Source organism: Corvus brachyrhynchos, unplaced genomic scaffold (assembly GCF_000691975.1).
Source record: "Corvus brachyrhynchos isolate BGI_N302 unplaced genomic scaffold, ASM69197v1 scaffold544, whole genome shotgun sequence".
Classification (NCBI taxonomy): Eukaryota; Metazoa; Chordata; class Aves; order Passeriformes; family Corvidae; genus Corvus; species Corvus brachyrhynchos.
This window is the reverse complement of record NW_008238325.1, coordinates 1,434,959-1,451,670: the sequence shown is the minus strand read 5'-3', so window position 1 is coordinate 1,451,670 and position 16,712 is coordinate 1,434,959. Positions and strand designations below refer to the sequence as shown.

At 43.5% G+C, this 16,712-nt stretch overlaps 1 long non-coding RNA gene across 1 annotated transcript in view; it reads left to right on the top strand.

Annotated features, from left to right (window-relative positions):
* The window catches only part of LOC108446766, a 54,113-nt gene that overhangs the window by 22,058 nt on the left and 15,343 nt on the right, over nucleotides 1-16,712 (top strand). Inside the window, exons 8-10 of the long non-coding RNA XR_001862066.1 lie at nucleotides 2,793-4,317; nucleotides 6,046-6,275; nucleotides 8,524-8,693. This is a non-coding gene — a long non-coding RNA (uncharacterized LOC108446766). The remainder of the gene's footprint in view (nucleotides 1-2,792; nucleotides 4,318-6,045; nucleotides 6,276-8,523; nucleotides 8,694-16,712) is intronic.

The following is a 16,712-nucleotide window of genomic DNA, read 5'->3' as shown; positions in this document are numbered from 1 at the left end:
GTGTTGGGGATGGAGCTGTGTTGGGGATGGAGCCATGATGGCGATGGAGCCGTGTTGGAGATGGAGCTGTGTTGGAGATGGAGCCATGACAGGGATGGAGCTGTGTTGGGGATGGAGCTGTGTTGGGGATGGAGCCATGATGGCGATGGAGCCGTGTTGGAGATGGAGCTGTGTTGGAGATGGAGCCATGACAGGGATGGAGCTGTGTTGGGGATGGAGCTGTGTTGGGGATGGAGCCATGACAGGGATGGAGCCATGACAGGGATGGAGCTGTGTTGGGGATGGAGCTGTGTTGGGGATTGAGCTGTGACAGGGATGGAGCCGTGACAGAGATGGAGCCATGACAGGGATCAAGGTGTGACTGACAGGGATGGAGCCGTGTCAGGGGCAGTGTCACATCGCGCTCTCAGAGCTGGCTCTGCACGAGCAGTGCAATTCCACAGCTCTGAAGAAAGGTTACCCACCCCCAGGACCTGCTGCCCAAGGCACCGTGTCACCCCTTGGGAACTCAGCCTCATCCAGAACCACGGTGACCAGGGAAGGTCAGGCTGGTCTTAGGCAGGACATTGGTATCATTTAATGTTTGTAGATGTTTGAAATCTGTGAAATCCTCCACCTTAGAAAAGAGATTTTTAGGATTGGAATGTTTGAACTTCCATATGGATCTATGGATTATGGCCACCATAAGGTTTCGGAGAAGGCACTGGAGAACAGTGCTGAATGGTCATTTTCCTTCTTGTTATTCCTTCCCTTTTAAGTATTTGTTATCTTCAGAGTGGATGAAAACTCCTGGAGAGGATTATCACACAGAGGAATTTGTTATCACTCTTTAACCCTGTGAAAACACCTCCACTCTGAACAAAGCCACCTTGCCTTTGATGTCTGCAGGAGTCGGGGAAAACAGGAGCGGGTGAGACAGCAGAGCAGAGCTGCTCCCTTTGGAAGTCTGAATCCATCAAACAAAACCTCAGGACATTGTTTTAAATGCGGAAAGCAAAGCAGAGCCCTGATAGGGCACATTGCTTTGTAGAGTTAATTTGGGGAGTTCTCAGATCCTTGGTGGCTGAACAGAAATCCTTCCTTAGAATTTTACTGTGGAGATTCTCCACTTTTTTATAGCCCCACCAGAGGAGGATTCTTGTCACAGATGGTTGATAAAAGCAGGGAAGCTGTGAGTGCCCACAGGTGAAGCGGCTCCAAAATGCTTTTTTTTGTGCACAGGGAATCTGTCATTGTAAGAAGTTTGAGGTTTTTTCAAATGTTGTATCTTTGAATCATGATTAAATTATAGTCTGATCATAGACTGAACATGAGGATGTTGATGAAATAACCTGTGGATAATGCAAGGATACTCATCCAGGTGCCTTACATAGGTCTGGGTGTGCCATCTCTGGAATTGAATTTGATATCTTGACTTTACCTAGAATTTTTTATAGTAATGTTAATAGTTACTATAAACACAAACTAATTTCATTGACAGCAAGAAGTTTGGCTTCTCTATTTATTTCCTTTTATCTAATGCAAAGTACTTTTTGAAATAATCCTAGAAATTTCTTGTGTGAAGTAGCTCCTGGCAAAGACAAAATAAAGGTGTGGTTCTGTTACATTTAACAAGCAGAGAAATGCTTTACAAGAATAAAAAATGATTAATGAATTTCTTGTATTTAACTTTAAATACGTCTAATTATGAGGAGAAATAAGAGAACAGACTGACACCTTTTTCTTTATATTGTCGAAATTAATATTAAGTTTAAAAGATTCGTTTTCATGTGGAACTGGCTTTAAAATGATGTTTTTAACTCCTGGAGTTTAACTGTTGCTCTATGAACATTTGAATTAAATCTCTGCTGGAGAGGCCAAGGTCCAGGACAACAGTGACACAGCAGAGGTGACTCTGAAAGAGAGGGAAAAAACCAGCACAGAAGCTTTAACTCCTTTCACAAGTTCAGACACATTTGCAAATAATTATTTTCAGCATCTTCCTGCTACATCCAAATCTGTCAGATCAACCTATTCTCAGCTGGTGTAGAATCAGATCGTTCCTGCTCTGAGGTGAAGCCTCATTAGCCTTCACGAAACAATATCAACAGGAAATGTCTGGAATGATGGGACTGCAGAGGTGGAAAACTGCTGGTGGAAACACAGATACCTGACAAGCCATTAATGAGATCATTAAAAACAGGCAAAAATTCAATTCCATCTGAAAATGCGAGACTTGTAAAATGCTGAAAAATACATCAAAAAGCTGTTACATAGCTAAAAATGCTCAGGGAGTTTTGCATCCTAATGTAGGGCATTGACTGACACGCAAGTGAAGGAAAAATATCAATATTAAATCAAATGGAATGGCAGGCTGTAACTTCTCCCATCCGTGGGAACATTTCATGTGGGAATTGTACAAGTATTTCAATGGAAGTGCACAAAAATCCCCTTAGGGAGACAGAGGTACAGAGGCTGCAGGGCTGCTCATGCCCAAAGCTACAGCAAGGGTGACAATGCAGCCTTGGCAAATGTATTCCTCAATGGATTTTGTCAGGGAATTATATTTTTGGAAATATTGCTGGAAGTGTTTGAGGCCAGGTTGGATGGGGCTTGGAGTAACCTGGTATGTGGAAGGTCCCATGGCAGGGACAGGACTCAGTGGGCTTTAAGTTCCCTCAAACCCAAACCATTCTGGGATTTATGATAAGATTTTATGAAGTTCTTAGGAAATTGATCAGGTTTAAATGATCTGGATTGTGACAAAGGGATCTCTGATGCAAAAGCCTTAGATTAATGAATTTCTCTTACAGAATTGTGGAAAAATTTGGGTTTGAAGAGACCTCAAAGCTCATCTCATTCCAACCCTCTGCCGTGGGTGACTCATGGTGCTCAGTGTGGAATTCCAGCTGAGTAGGAGGTGGGAATGAGCTCCTGTGCAGATCATGCCCATCCCAAGGGACAGTGCTCAGCCTCCGGATCCATTGGCTCCCGTTCGATGGCCGCCTTGTCCGTAATCTCTCGGCAGACTCCTGCAGCTAATCTTCCTATTGATTTTGGTTTAGGAACACCTGGAGCTGTTCAATCCCTAATAAAATCTGAGGAGTTCGGTTTTCGAGCCATTTAACTCATTTGGAGGCAGAGTTTATTTATTTTCTGAGGAGCAATCGAAGAGCTCTGCTTGCTCCTGAGTAAAGGCGTCAGATGGACAAGTGAAAACCGAGCCAAAATCCATCCAACCACGCCGAGCTCCTGCCCTGCAACTGGAATGTTTTGGGCGACCATGCATCTGCCTGGATTTTCCCTCCTTTTCCTTCTCTTCAGCTCTATTTTCCCAGTTTAACTGGAGAGAAAAAGCCCATCTCTTCCTGATCCTGTGTTTCAATCCTGCACCACAAATCCCGATGGATCCGGGTTGGAAGGAATGCCAAACTTTCTGATTGCCTTTCCAATTGTTCTTCTGGTTTCCCCTTCTGTTATTTTCTCCACCCTGCTCCAGATCCAGATGTTTTGTTCAGGAATTCTGGCAGATTTGCTGCGGAGAAACCAAGGTGAGACAAAGCAAAAGGTGCAAATTTTGGGGGATCGGGTGTGCAGATGGGGTCACCTTCCTGTATTCAGTGCCAGATACCCTGGAATCCTGCTCAGTTCTTCAGGCAAGGCAGAAATTACCAAAGCTCAACAGGAGAAAAATCAAGGAACTTTTGCCTGGGTAGAAATTGTTACTGGAATGGGGAGAAGGCTGAGGTATGGAAATGGAAAAAACATGGGAAGAGTTCACACTTCCAGGTATTTATTTACCTTTATTTATGTTATTTACCGTTAAATAAAGCCAATTTTTTAGTGAAAATAGTGTTATATTTAATTGCAAGGCCCTTGCAGAAAGTCTGTAATATTTCATTGCATAGCTGATAAGCTTAAATCTCTGTCAGATAACATCTCACTTTTCTATTTATTTAAATGATGAAAGGTGGATGTTTTATGACTAAAATGATTTAATGACTTTTTCTTTTACGTTTTCTTAACCAGGGTGACATTTAGACAAGGGAAAGGAAAAAAAAAAGTCAGACCAGCCATCAATAAATGGTTTCATTGGTTAAATTTTAATGTTATTTTTACGCAAATAATGGATTTGACTAATAACTGCAGAGCCAGACACTATTCATTCCATAATTAGCTTGACAGTCACCATCAATCCTGTAGTTTTGTTCAGCTTATTATAAAATCTTGTCTCCTTTTCCCACCTAACATCTTCCCAAGTTGCATTCCATGAAACAGGAGGTTTCTGAAGATTCTCCAAGCAAATCTTTGACAATGACAGAGCTCCAGCCACTGGAGGTGAGCACCCAGCCCTGAGATTGAGCCTGGAGCCAAAACGTGGGGAATATTGAGAATATTGACAGTCTGGGAGAGCTTTCAGCCTGGGTCAGGGCTATTTTGGTAGGAGAGTTAAACCTGCAAGCTTCAGATGGAAATCTGAATTGAGCCCAGCCAAAACACCTGCCCTGGTTGGGCACAGGCCAGCAGCTCTGGGGGACTGAGGGGACATCACACAGCCTTTAATCACAGGTCTGAGGAGAAGAAATTACCTTGGATGAGAAGCTTTGACACGTTCACGTCAGATGGATGGGAGATTCCTCAAATGCTGAATCCAAATAACAAAGCCTTCCCACTTTTCAGGAAATCAACTCAGTAGTGACAAGATAAGAGAAAATGGCGCCAAGCTGTGCCTGGGGAGGTTCAGGCTGGAGATCAGGAAGAATTTGTTCATGGAAAGGGTAGTCAGGCATTGCAAAGGGGTTGGAGTCCCTGGAGGTGTCCAAGGAATGCCTGGACGTAGCACTCAGTGCTCTGGGATCAGTCACAGGTTGGACTCAATGACCCTGGAGGTCTTTTCCAACCTAAATAATTACATCATTCTACTTCCAGCATAATGCCAAATAGGTGAGAAGATGTGGGGATTTGTGCATTAGGGAAAATGATTGCAACACTTTAATTCATTTGTTTTATTTATTTTTATTATGGAAATACATCCACATCCATTGAGATGCTGCAACTCCTGTAGATAAAATGCATTATCTCCCTTTGCTCGTACTCCCAGGAGTGGGAGAAATTCTTGGAACCTTCCTGGACTTCCCGCAGTAGCTTGCAAAGTATTTATCATACAGCTGTGTTGGAGAATAAACATTTATTTTCCAATGGACAAAAAAAAAAAGAGTACAAATGTTTTGGTGTGTGTTAATAGTATTTAACACCTGAATTTGGCAGCAGTGCTGCCGTTGGGAAGCCAACTCTCACTGCTCCCTCTGCAAGGAGAAACTCCTCTTGTAACAAGTGGCTCACAATCCTCACGGTGTTTTTATTCTGTACTTCGCACTTGTGCTTCTTGACAGATTTAGAGCACTTTGTGAAAGCAATAATTGGCCTGGGAATACACCTGGCAGGCTTTCCCAGGGAGGAGCAGGAATTGGACTGCCTGAGGTCTTTCATTAAGCGCTAAAACCGACGGAACGTGGTACCAGGACTGCCGTGTCCTTCCAGGAACGCTGGGAGCCTGTGCCCCTCTCCACCCTCCCTGGAGCTTTGTGGCCTCATGCTGATAGAGAGGAGGGTTAGATGGGATGCTGGGAGGGAATTGTTCCCTGTGAGGGTGGTGGGGCCCTGGCAGAGAGTGCCCAGAGAAGCTGTGGCTGCCCCTGGATCCCTGCCCTATCCCAGTCTGGACAAGGTTTGGAACAACCTGGTCTATGGAAGGTGATTCCATGATGACCCAAGAAACCTGGAATGTCCTTTGGTGTAGAGGAAAGTCCAGAGAAGCTGAGCTGATCCATCTCCATGAAGGAATGCCCAGGATGGGCAGGGAGGTCCTGTCCTGCAGCACTTCCCATTCTTTGTCAGGAAGGAAGTTGTCAGGACAGACTTGTCCAGTGGGAAAGACAATCTGCTGGGTTTTGGGGTTGTTCTATTTTGATTTTGGGGGGTTGTTGTCATTGTGTTACTTTTTTTAAAATTTCAAACTGTCTCTTTTCTCACAAAACTGTAAAATCTCTTCTCATGAATTCACAGAAAGATGCTTTGGGAACTGAATGCAACAGGGCCGTGTTCTGGCCGTTAATGCTTATGCCTGGATTTGGAGATGCCTCCTAGAATAAAACCAGAAAACTGCACCTCTGGAGGAGTTTTTAATAATACAGAAGGAGAAAAGTGTGTCCCACTTGAGCTGTTCATACTGCGAGCTCCTATCTGAAGAAATATTTCTGAGGGGATTCAAAGACCCTGGAAGAAATCCTATATAGGTAATATTTAGATTTATTGTCGATCGTAAGGAATTGATACCTAAGAAACTAAAAAGCTTTTTCTGTGCAATCATCAGATCTTTTTGAAGTGAAGAGAGATTGGATAGAAGTCAGTGGGAGAATTAAAATAGAATTATTATGTAAAATTGTTTTGGAAGGAAAATGAAGTGCTTTTCCATCCGAGACACCCCAGTTTCTTCCGTTCACTGTGGTTCTCTTTCCTCTTAAAAAAAAATTCTGATTATATTCCTTATGCCTGTTTTCACTCATGGAAGGTAATTTTAGGAAATTAATTTCCCTCATTAGGTTGTATAACTCAATACTAATTTACTGAAATGATCTCAGGAAGGAGAGGTAGGCTCATCTTTAGATATTACAATATTTCAGTAAGAAACCTGGGAACTTTATTATTTCTGTCAGCTTGGGGAATTTGGTTAAGGTCTGGTTTGAAGGATGGGCTATGAAATCCCTAATAAACATCTCTGCCCAGAACACTCAAGTGTTTTAAGGCTGCTCTAATATTCCTCTCACAGATGTGCTACTGAATGAATCAGAACCGAGCTTATACCCTTAGGTTAGGCCCTGTCTCAAACTCAGACTAAAAGTCCTTATTCAGGGAAATCATTTATGAAATGCAATTTGTCCTGAAGTGCTTCTGAAACCTCTATCCCTGAAACGAAAGCATAATTAAATAATAAACCCCCAGAATTAATGCAGAAGGTCTTTTTGGTAATTTGATATTTTTTGGAAGGAAATAAACAAGAGCAATAACACTTGGACTCTTTGGGAGAGGATCTTTCTTAGTAAAGTCATGTGCATTAGATTATAATATAATTACTTGTGTGTGGAAAATATAGATATTCCTATGGGTGATTCAGGCAGTAAAACTATATTAAATTAAAACAAAACTAGGAATTTATATTTTATTCAAGCCAGCAATACCAAATCCATTCCCTCCTTAAATCTCAGTAAAAAACCAGGTTTTCCATGACAGCATAACAAAAAAACCCCCATAAAACCAGATATTATCACCACTATGAGGCAGGGGAATGACAGGTTAAAACTTGAGGTCTAAAAGTCAATATCAAAGTGGAGAGGTTGATTAATGATCTTAAAATACAGGAAATAATGCCAAAGCTTCAAGAAAAGCAGGTTTTGCTGAATATGATTTTCAGCGGAAGAAATGAAGCCACAAGTTGAGAGCAGAACATGAAATAAATATAAGTGAGGAGAACTGGGAATAGAAAAAAGTGCAAGACAAGTTGGTGTGTTCCATAAAACATGAACAAATGCTTAGCAGCATTTTACAGTTAAAAAGAGGGATTTTGTTGAGCATGTACAGGTCAGAGATGTCTGGCCCTGAGCAGTTTGGAATCTGCAGCGCAGGTGGGCCCTAAATTGATGTATTTTTTACATCCATCACACACACACATTTGTATATGGACAAAACCCCCCAAAAATTCAACTTATTAGACAGAAAAAAAGAAATCAACACTGAATTTTGGGGGTTCTTAAAGTCTTTAGTTGGACCATGATTTTAACCAAACGTTTTTTTAGTGCTATCTTGGATTCTGTTGCTGCCTCATTGTTAATCTTCAATCTGGGCCGAAAACCTCAAATAAAAATATTGTCTTGCATATTTGCTGCTTTAAGTAACACACCCAGCTTCTTCCTAACCTCTTGCCTTGCTTTTGATGGCTTCATAAATACATAAAAGCTTGCCTTGAACGTTTTAGCAGTTGTTAAAGCAGCCAGAGAGATAAAAGAAGTTTAAAGGACACGCAAAGATTGAATTACGGCGTTTCCCAGCATTTGGATGACAAAGTTTGACCATTATGAGGGATAAATCAATTTGCAGGTGCTGTGGACAGGGAGCTGAGGCTGGAGCTGAAACTGCTCCCCTGGGAAATGTGCTCAGAGATAAAAGGAGTCATATTTCTTATTTTGTGTGGAGAAACACGGAAGGGATTTTTAGAGAGCGGGAGATACGCAAAAATTTCCCAGGAAAAGGAGAAGGGAGAAGAGAATGTGTATTACAGCTCTAAAACTTCCCAGTTAACAGTCTAAAGATATTTCACATTATTTAGAATTTAAAGTGAAATATGTACATCAATTACAAAAATTCAGTTATTTAGAAATTGAACAGGGTTTCATACATATTTGTGTTCTACATTTTACTTTTAAAGGAGTAAAATTCTGGGTTCCTAGCAAGATTCCCATGATTAGTAATTGGAATTGATGATCTTAGGGTTAATGATTCTATGAAATGAGGAGCACCACGAGAAACTGCAGAACATCCCCCGGTGCTACTGGAACCAAGAGCAAATGGCAGGAAGTGCTGTGGAAGTTCTCCTGTTTGTTATCCAAGGTCCCAAAATGTCCCTGGAAGGAGTGGCCTGGAGAAGGTTTGGAAATCTGGTCAGTGCTTTATAATGAGTAGAAATTTTCCTTTTTTTTTATCCTCTCATGTTTTCTCCTTCCCTTTTTATTCACCAAGAATCCCTAAACAATTGCAGATATTCCCTATTCTCCTCAGAGTAATTTCCTGCCCTTATCAAGATTGTGTCACATAAATGAAGAGTTTAATCCCCTGTAATCACATCTCAAATGGCAACCACTCCATCTCCTCAACCTTTGGAGCATTCTGTGATGGGATTAACTGGAGATTCTCCCCTTCTGCAGCCTCAGCAGCCTGGAAGGACAGGAATGGCAACGGAAATCCAGCATTTAATGGTTTAGTGTGGTTCCTCAGGCTGGGGGCTGTCCTGCCCACTTGCTAAATCAGGCACAAAGATTTATTTTCTGTTGTTTTATCAACATGAAACAAACTTGGAAAAGACCAAACTCTGGAATGCCACAAATCAATTTGTGTGGTTCTGGCTGTAATGAGAGAGACAAAAAGCGAGGGGGGCTTTTTTTATTCTTCTTTCCACTTCAGCTGTGTGTGTGCTGCTAATTGAAACCCTTCTCCTGGGCTCCAGCTGGAGCTGTTCCAGACGGGAGCAGGGGGAGCCAAGGTAATGTCTGCTCGAGTTTGTAAAGCTTTAACCTGCCTCAGACAGCAGATGAGTCCTTTCAGAGCACATGATCCACGAGAGCACTTGCAAATGAATTGCCACATGTTAGAACGCTATTCCAGCCTGGTGAGAGAGCCTGACTAAAGCCTGGATAAAGGAATCTGGGAAGCCCAGGGGAGGAAAGGGGAAAGGAAAGGGGAAAGGAAAAGTGAAAGGAAAGGGGAAAGGAAAGGAAAGGGGAAAGGAAAGGAAAGGGGAAAGGAAAGGAAAGGAAAGGAAAGGAAAGGAAAGGAAAGGAAAGGAAAGGAAAGGAAAGGAAAGGAAAGGAAAGGAAAGGAAAGGAAAGGAAAGGAAAGGAAAGGAAAGGAAAGGAAAGGAAAGGAAAGGAAAGGAAAGGAAAGGAAAGGAAAGGAAAGGAAAGGAAAGGAAAGGAAAGGAAAGGAAAGGAAAGGAAAGGAAAGGAAAGGAAAGGAAAGGAAAGGAAAGGAAAGGAAAGGAAAGGAAAGGAAAGGAAAGGAAAGGAAAGGAAAGGAAAGGAAAGGAAAGGAAAGGAAAGGAAAGGAAAGGAAAGGAAAGGAAAGGAAAGGAAAGGAAAGGAAAGGAAAGGAAAGGAAAGGAAAGGAAAGGAAAGGAAAGGAAAGGAAAGGAAAGGAAAGGAAAGGAAAGGAAAGGAAAGGAAAGGAAAGGAAAGGAAAGGAAAGGAAAGGAAAGGAAAGGAAAGGAAAGGAAAGGAAAGGAAAGGAAAGGAAAGGAAAGGAAAGGAAAGGAAAGGAAAGGAAAGGAAAGGAAAGGGGAAAGGCTTTCTGAAGTGGGCAGGGCTGGGGAAATGCTCTGGGAAAAGGAGGGACCACTTTCCTCCCAATATCAGCTCAGCTTTGCTTCTCTTCTTGGGATAGCTATATCCCTGTACTCCTTTGAGAATAACATTCAGTGATTCCAAATCCTGACTGTTTCTCTCTGATATCACAGAATCCTAGAACGGTTTGGGTTGGAAGGGAACTTAAAGTTCATCCAGTCCCACCCCCTGCCATGGGCAGGGACACCTTCCATTGTCCCAGGCTGCTCCAAGCTCAGTGCAACCTGGCCTTGGACACTTCCAGAGATCCAGGGGCAGCCCCAGCTTCTCTGGGCAGCCTGAAATATCAGCATAAGAACTGCTTGAACCCTGATGCAGAGAGATTTTTCAGGTTAAATCGTGGTGCTCAGAGTGGGGGGTTTAGAAACCAATGTCCTCTGCATCTCAGTCTCAACACAAACAGCACAAAACATCAAAGTTATACCCCAAAAAACTGTCTGGCTGCTAATTCTAAAAACCCACTGAAACACTCTGACTTCAGTTCCACGAATATTTCTCTCCTGATGTGGACATGGAGTTCATTAGTGACTGTCTGGGAGTAAAACCCTGAATATTTATCCATAGCCTAAAGCCCCAGAGTCACATCCAGTGAAATCATCGCTTAACTGTGCACTGGTTGTGCTTGCCCACGTAATTGGGAGAGATGGTAAAATACTTAAGTGCTTCTTGGGAGCTTTGTGTCAGAGTTATTTCATCATGGACTTGTTTTTGGTGTTGTTACGGACCCGGCTGGGGCCCCCTTTTAGAGCACAGCCCTTGTTTCAGCAGAGATGAGGAAATCTCTCTGATCATCCCCCTCTGAGAGGAGATCTTTTCCTGGGTTAATTGGACAAGCAGTGACATTTTGAAAAATTAGAGGATTTGGCCATTCCAAAAATATTTCGAGGATATTTTTGCTGCCTCCAAACTCAACCACAGCTTGACCTAAAAAGTGCTTAACTTGCTGTGGTGCAATGTCATTTCTTCGGGAATTTTTAGTGCACTTTGGATGCGTGATTCCAGCGTGGCCTGCCAATGCTCCAGGAGAGGGGATTTATGTTCTCTACCCAAACCCATTCCAGTTTAATTAAAGAAAGCCAGCCTACACTTCCAGCATGAAAACCGTCAATACTCGAAATCAGTGAAATTCCTATTCATGCTCCACTTAAGACTTCGAGTCCTAATGGGAGCTGCAGTGGCACAAAATGATTCCATTTATTCTGGATAATTTCAGGAATACTCCAGTCAGCGTCTCTTTGGCAAACAGCCTTTAAAAGAAGGTGATTTCAGAAGCAGAACTCCCTCTGAACAAACTATTGTTCAGTGCCAGATGATTCTGCTTGGGTGGAGCCTGGTGGGTGTCTCAGAAATGTTACCACCCCGAGATGTTTACAATTTCTTCATCAGGTGGCTTTTAATGTCTGCAAGAGGCGTGTGACACTTATTTTTAGGTTCTGTCCTTTTCTTCCTCTCCTTGCAGCTCCCCCAATATCGGTGTTTCCTTAGAAACCCTGGCTGTCAGCTGGCATCATAAAAATCTGAGATGACACCGAGCTGGCTTTTGGGGGAGGTGATTATTGTGCAAACAATGTGTTTTCTATTGCTGGCAAAACTCCTGGCTTTAATCCTCATCCTGAAAACTATAATTTCAGTCAAGATTTAGGAGAGGGAGGGGTCTTTCCGTGCTTTTCTTTGCATTCCTGGTTGAGAAGGAGGATTACTCTGAGGGAAGGCTCATTGCTATGCAGAGGTAGAACCTTTTTAAGCCCTGGGTTGATGCTGGATGGATCTGTTGTCATGAGAGCAGCATGCTGGGCTTGCATAACTCTTTGGAGGTGTTTATGTACAAGCTCTCCCAAGGGTGATGTTTTATCAAACCTTATTACAAAAGTGCTCCTCTCTGCGAGCCATCGAATGCTTCGGGAGCATTAAAATGCAGAGTTGTGTCTGGTCAAGGAGAAGCAGAGGCCGTGTTTCATATTCATGTGAAAGATAACACCCAGAAATTTCCAGAAGATTTTATAGCAGCTGCAGCTGTCCTGTGCTGGGGTCACCTACAGGGACCTGCATTAGAATCTCAAAATGTTTTAGGTTGGAAGAGAGTTTGAAGCTCATTCCATTCCATCCCCTGCCATGGGCAGGGACACCTTCCACTGTCCCAGGCTGCTCCAAGCCCCAATGTCCAGCCTGGCCTTGGACTCTGCCAGGGATCCAGGGGCAGCCACAGCTTCCCGGGGCAGCCCAAGGACCCATTAGGATGGGTCGGTAGGTTTGTTTCTGTTTTGTTCAGATTTTTTATTTCTCTCTGCGCTGCTTGTGTGGAAGGGCCTTGATTAACTCCTTCTCCTGCCTCCTCTGCCCTCTGTGTCCCACCAGAGGGACCTCTTGTGCATTATGCCCAAATTCCTTATCTCCTTCTGGGAATATGAATTGGTGTTTGTTGCTGATTTAATCAAAGACAATGAATTCCAGCTGGGGTTTGTGGTTGTTATAAATTAAGAAGTGATCTCCTCCTGTACTTTGCATTGGTGAGGCCTCACTTGATGATCGTAGAGCTCTTTCCCATCCTAAATAATTCCACAATCCAAAGCTGGTTTCTTTACTCTGTCACAGGTGAGGGATGACAGCGAGGACAGGAGGATCCTGGCAGAGAACTTTCCAGAAGAGACACAACAGCTGAACTCTCAACACTGAGAACCTCTCCCCTCACACCTTCGAGCAGCAGGGAGAGCGCTGGGGCAAACCGTGGATGAATTCCTCATGGAGGGAACTGCCTCAATCCCCTGGATGAATTCCTCATGGAGTGAACTCACAATCCCTGGGCTCACACTGCTGCCCTGTGCTCTCAGCTGGGCTCCCTGGGGATTTCCCTCCGGGTTTTGAGGTGGGCAGGTGGATTTGGCTTTATTTGTCCCCAAATGTGCAAATTGCTGCCATCGCTTGTGTTGGAGCACTAAAGGTTAAATCCTGGGTGTGGCAGCTGCGCTGCTCTGCCAGAGGGTTTCTTTTGGGATGTGCCCAGGGAATGTGGGATGAGTGTTGGAGCTCGAACCAGGCTGGGTTTAACCCCACCAGAGCTAATTTCAGCACCTCGGATGTGATTTACAGCGTGATGCTGTCTCATACTCAGGAAGGATTTGCACATTGAGGTAGTTTCTGCTCTGGGTGAGGGCTGTGGCTGGTTAAATGCTGAAAGGAATAAAAACCCAAAACCCGTTCTGCCTTTGAAACAGAGGGATTTCCATGCAGGATCAGGCTGGGAATTTCCTTATTTTAACCTCTCTTCTGGCAGTCGTTCCTTACGAAGGTGTGAGGAGCTCATCACACACAACTGGGGAATGATTTTCTCACCAGGGAATGTTTTTTCCCTAATTCCCTCAGTTATCACTGACCCCTGACCCAAGCACAAGGCTTCTTATCTTTGATACAATTATTTTTATCCCAGAAAATGCCCAAATCTCAGAACTTCCCATACCCTCAGCAAACAGGTGCCCCTTGCACCATTCCCGTGGTGCAGAAAGGAAAGGAAAGCACATTCCTTCCTCTTCTAGTTCTTCCTCTAAAAAAAAAAATGCAAATCAGAAAGAATCAGAGCGAAATACTTGAGGAAAGGTCACTGTGCTGAGCTGCTTTGAAACTCAGGTAAAAGAACAGTGATAATCCCATTACAGAGGAGCCACAGATGCTTTAATTCAATCCTGCAAACCAGGGGAGCCCACACGGAGACGTCCCTGCTGCTCTCAGGAAGTTTTTGTGCTGCAGGAGAAGGTGCTGGTGGCACCTTGAGCTGCCCCCTTGGGCACAGGGAAAAGGGATGGGATGGTGATGGTGGGGAAATTGTGTGGGCGTGGAGATGCTGAGGAAGGGCATCCCATTCCGGGGTGATCCAAAACTTCACCTAAAGGAAACTGCAGCTTTACAGACTTGAGATTTTATTCATTTTTGGCTGATTTGGACAGTGATGCTCTGCCAGCCCTGGTGGGAAGGGACACTTGGTACCTTCTCCTGCTTGAACCTCCTGAGGCCAAGGAGGAGAGTTTTATTTTCTGTTTGCAGAGTTCAATTCTCCCCTCTCTTGAACCAGAAACCTCAATTCTTTTACGAGCCACGGCTTCAGGGCCTGCAACACCAAATCCCTGCCAGTGTTACCAAGTCAGATCTGTCCTCTATTTATGTTTATTTTATAACTGAGCAGGAAGGGTCAGTTTTGGTGTGTGGCAAAGGCCGTTTTTCCATGAGCAGACCTTGATGGACCAAGATACAAAGCGTGATAAAGTTATCACTTTGAAAATGTCTCTTTAGAGTACAGATATTATGAATTCATTCTTTCTTTTTTTTTTTTTTTTTTGCCTTGAATTAAAACCCACCAAGTGCAGCTATCTTTGGTTCCCTTGTCTGACACGGCTTTGCCAGTCTGTAAATTTTCTTTCAAATTAGCAGACCGAGTTTCCTTATCAACCCTTAGCCAGTTGCAATTACTGTCACTCTTTTCAGCACAGTTAATAACTTTGTGCCAACTAAACTGAAACTTTTGTCAGGAATTGTGAGTTTCCTGAGTGCCCTGAAGTCGCTGATATTGTTTTAAACATAAGAGCTTTTTTAGACGTGAGGGTGACAGGCAGAGCCAAACTTTGCTCTCTGACTTCCCAAATTGCACTGGACAATTCAGCAGAAGCTGAGGGTGTGAAGGATTAGTTTTCCCCTCATTTTTTGAGGGATTATATACAATTTTTTTTCTGGAACAATACAGTTTAAAGTAGAATAAACAGAACATGCACAAAACAGCTTGTGAAAAATGTGTGGTACAAATGTAGGGTCTTTGGGGAATCAGTGTGATGCATCTAAAATGCTGCTGAAAATGTTAATTAGTCCCATATATCCAGGACAAAAGAGGTAGTTTTCATAATTAAGAAATGTATAGAACTGAGAGGAAAATAGATTCAGGTGCCAGGGCAGCTGGACTTGCCTTGCTGTGTTTTCTCACTAATATTTTTGCGAAAGGGTCTTTTATGGGAGAGAATCCTAGAGAGAGAGGGAGGTGCAGGTATTTCTTCTGACAAGAAAGGTAGTTTCAGCTCTTTTCTGATGTCAGTATCACTAAGGATACTTCACATCTCTTCCTGGTGTTTCCTGCCAGTGAATATTTAGACATTTACCAACTTGGAGGCTTTTGAGGTCGTAGGAAAGGGATCTATAACGTCTCTGGGGAGCTCAGCTGGCGTGTGACACAGGAATGTTTGGGATGGGGACCCTTCTCCATAGGACAGAGCCAGGCCTTGCCCTCTGCATGGGAATTAAAGCTCTTTCTGTAAGAAGTGAGGGGTTTACAAGGGATTTTTTTTGGAAAAAGAGCAAGTTTGCCTGATTTAAGGAGAGCATCCTTGCTCTGGGGCAGTGAGGCAGAAGATGTGAGAGCTCCTTTGCCTCCTTGCTGCTTTTCTGTATTCAGCTGTGGGAGGAGGGAGTTGGCAGCGGGTTTCTTTGCTGAACACATATTTATATACAACACTGGGGGGGATTTTAATGTTTGTCCCAGTGTTTTCCAAGCTTTTTTCTCCAAATGAGCCAAAGCAGCAGTGAGACCTCTCGGGCCCCATTGCAGCACTCAGAGCACAGTGGGAGAACAGCCCTGAGACCATCTGCCCATCATGTCCTGCCTCTGGCAGTGGCCAAGAGCAAATGTCCAGGGCCAGGATATAAAAACTGGGCAAACACTGAGAGAGAATTCCTCTGGATATCCTCTCCCAGCTTCCAATAATCTGCTGTTTAGGGATTTTCTGGGAAGTTGCAGCTACATCACAGCCTCTAACAGCCCTCAGTGGACCTTCCTGCTGCAAAGTCTGCCTCGTTATCCCTTTGCACAACGGGATGGAATGATTTGAACGAGCAGTCCTAAAGCAGAAATTTCCTCTTTTTCATGCTGGTTAGACCACCTCCAAAGCATTGTTCTAATGGGATTTATCCTGATTTGGTAAAACTGAGGGAATGTTGCAGCCAGCTCTCCCAATCATTATTACTGGGGTGTCTCTAAATAGGTGTTTGCTACCAGGGCTTGGCCTCCAAAGGAAAAAGGACAAGAGTTGCTGTAAAAAAAGATGGTCCAAACTGCTAAAAATATGTTGTTCTGGGGTTTGAAGTCACATTCATGCTTCCAACAGAGAAATTAATTTGGTTGTCCCTGACAGAGCCTTTGCTCCCTGTGGGTTTATCCACAGAACTGTTTCTTCAGGGGACAATTAAAGCACACAGTGCTGAGAGTAAGGGAGAAGGGTATGGACACAGTGGAATAATAACAGTGCCCCAAATGCTCCTTTAATTACTTCCTTCTCTTCAGATCTCCTTCCTGGCCTGTCTCTTTGTTTGTATTTGTTTTCCATCAGCAGGATCCAGTCTCTTCCTGAATATATTTCCCCGAGTAACTCGCTAGAAATAGCCCACATTTGATCCTACACTAAATGTTTTCATGGGGACCAAAATCCAGCTGAGTGAAGAACATTGGATCCAAAATATATATTTATAAAAACCAAATAAACTGAAAAACACCCTTCCCCCAACAAACCCGACACTCAGGAATAAAAGTACCTG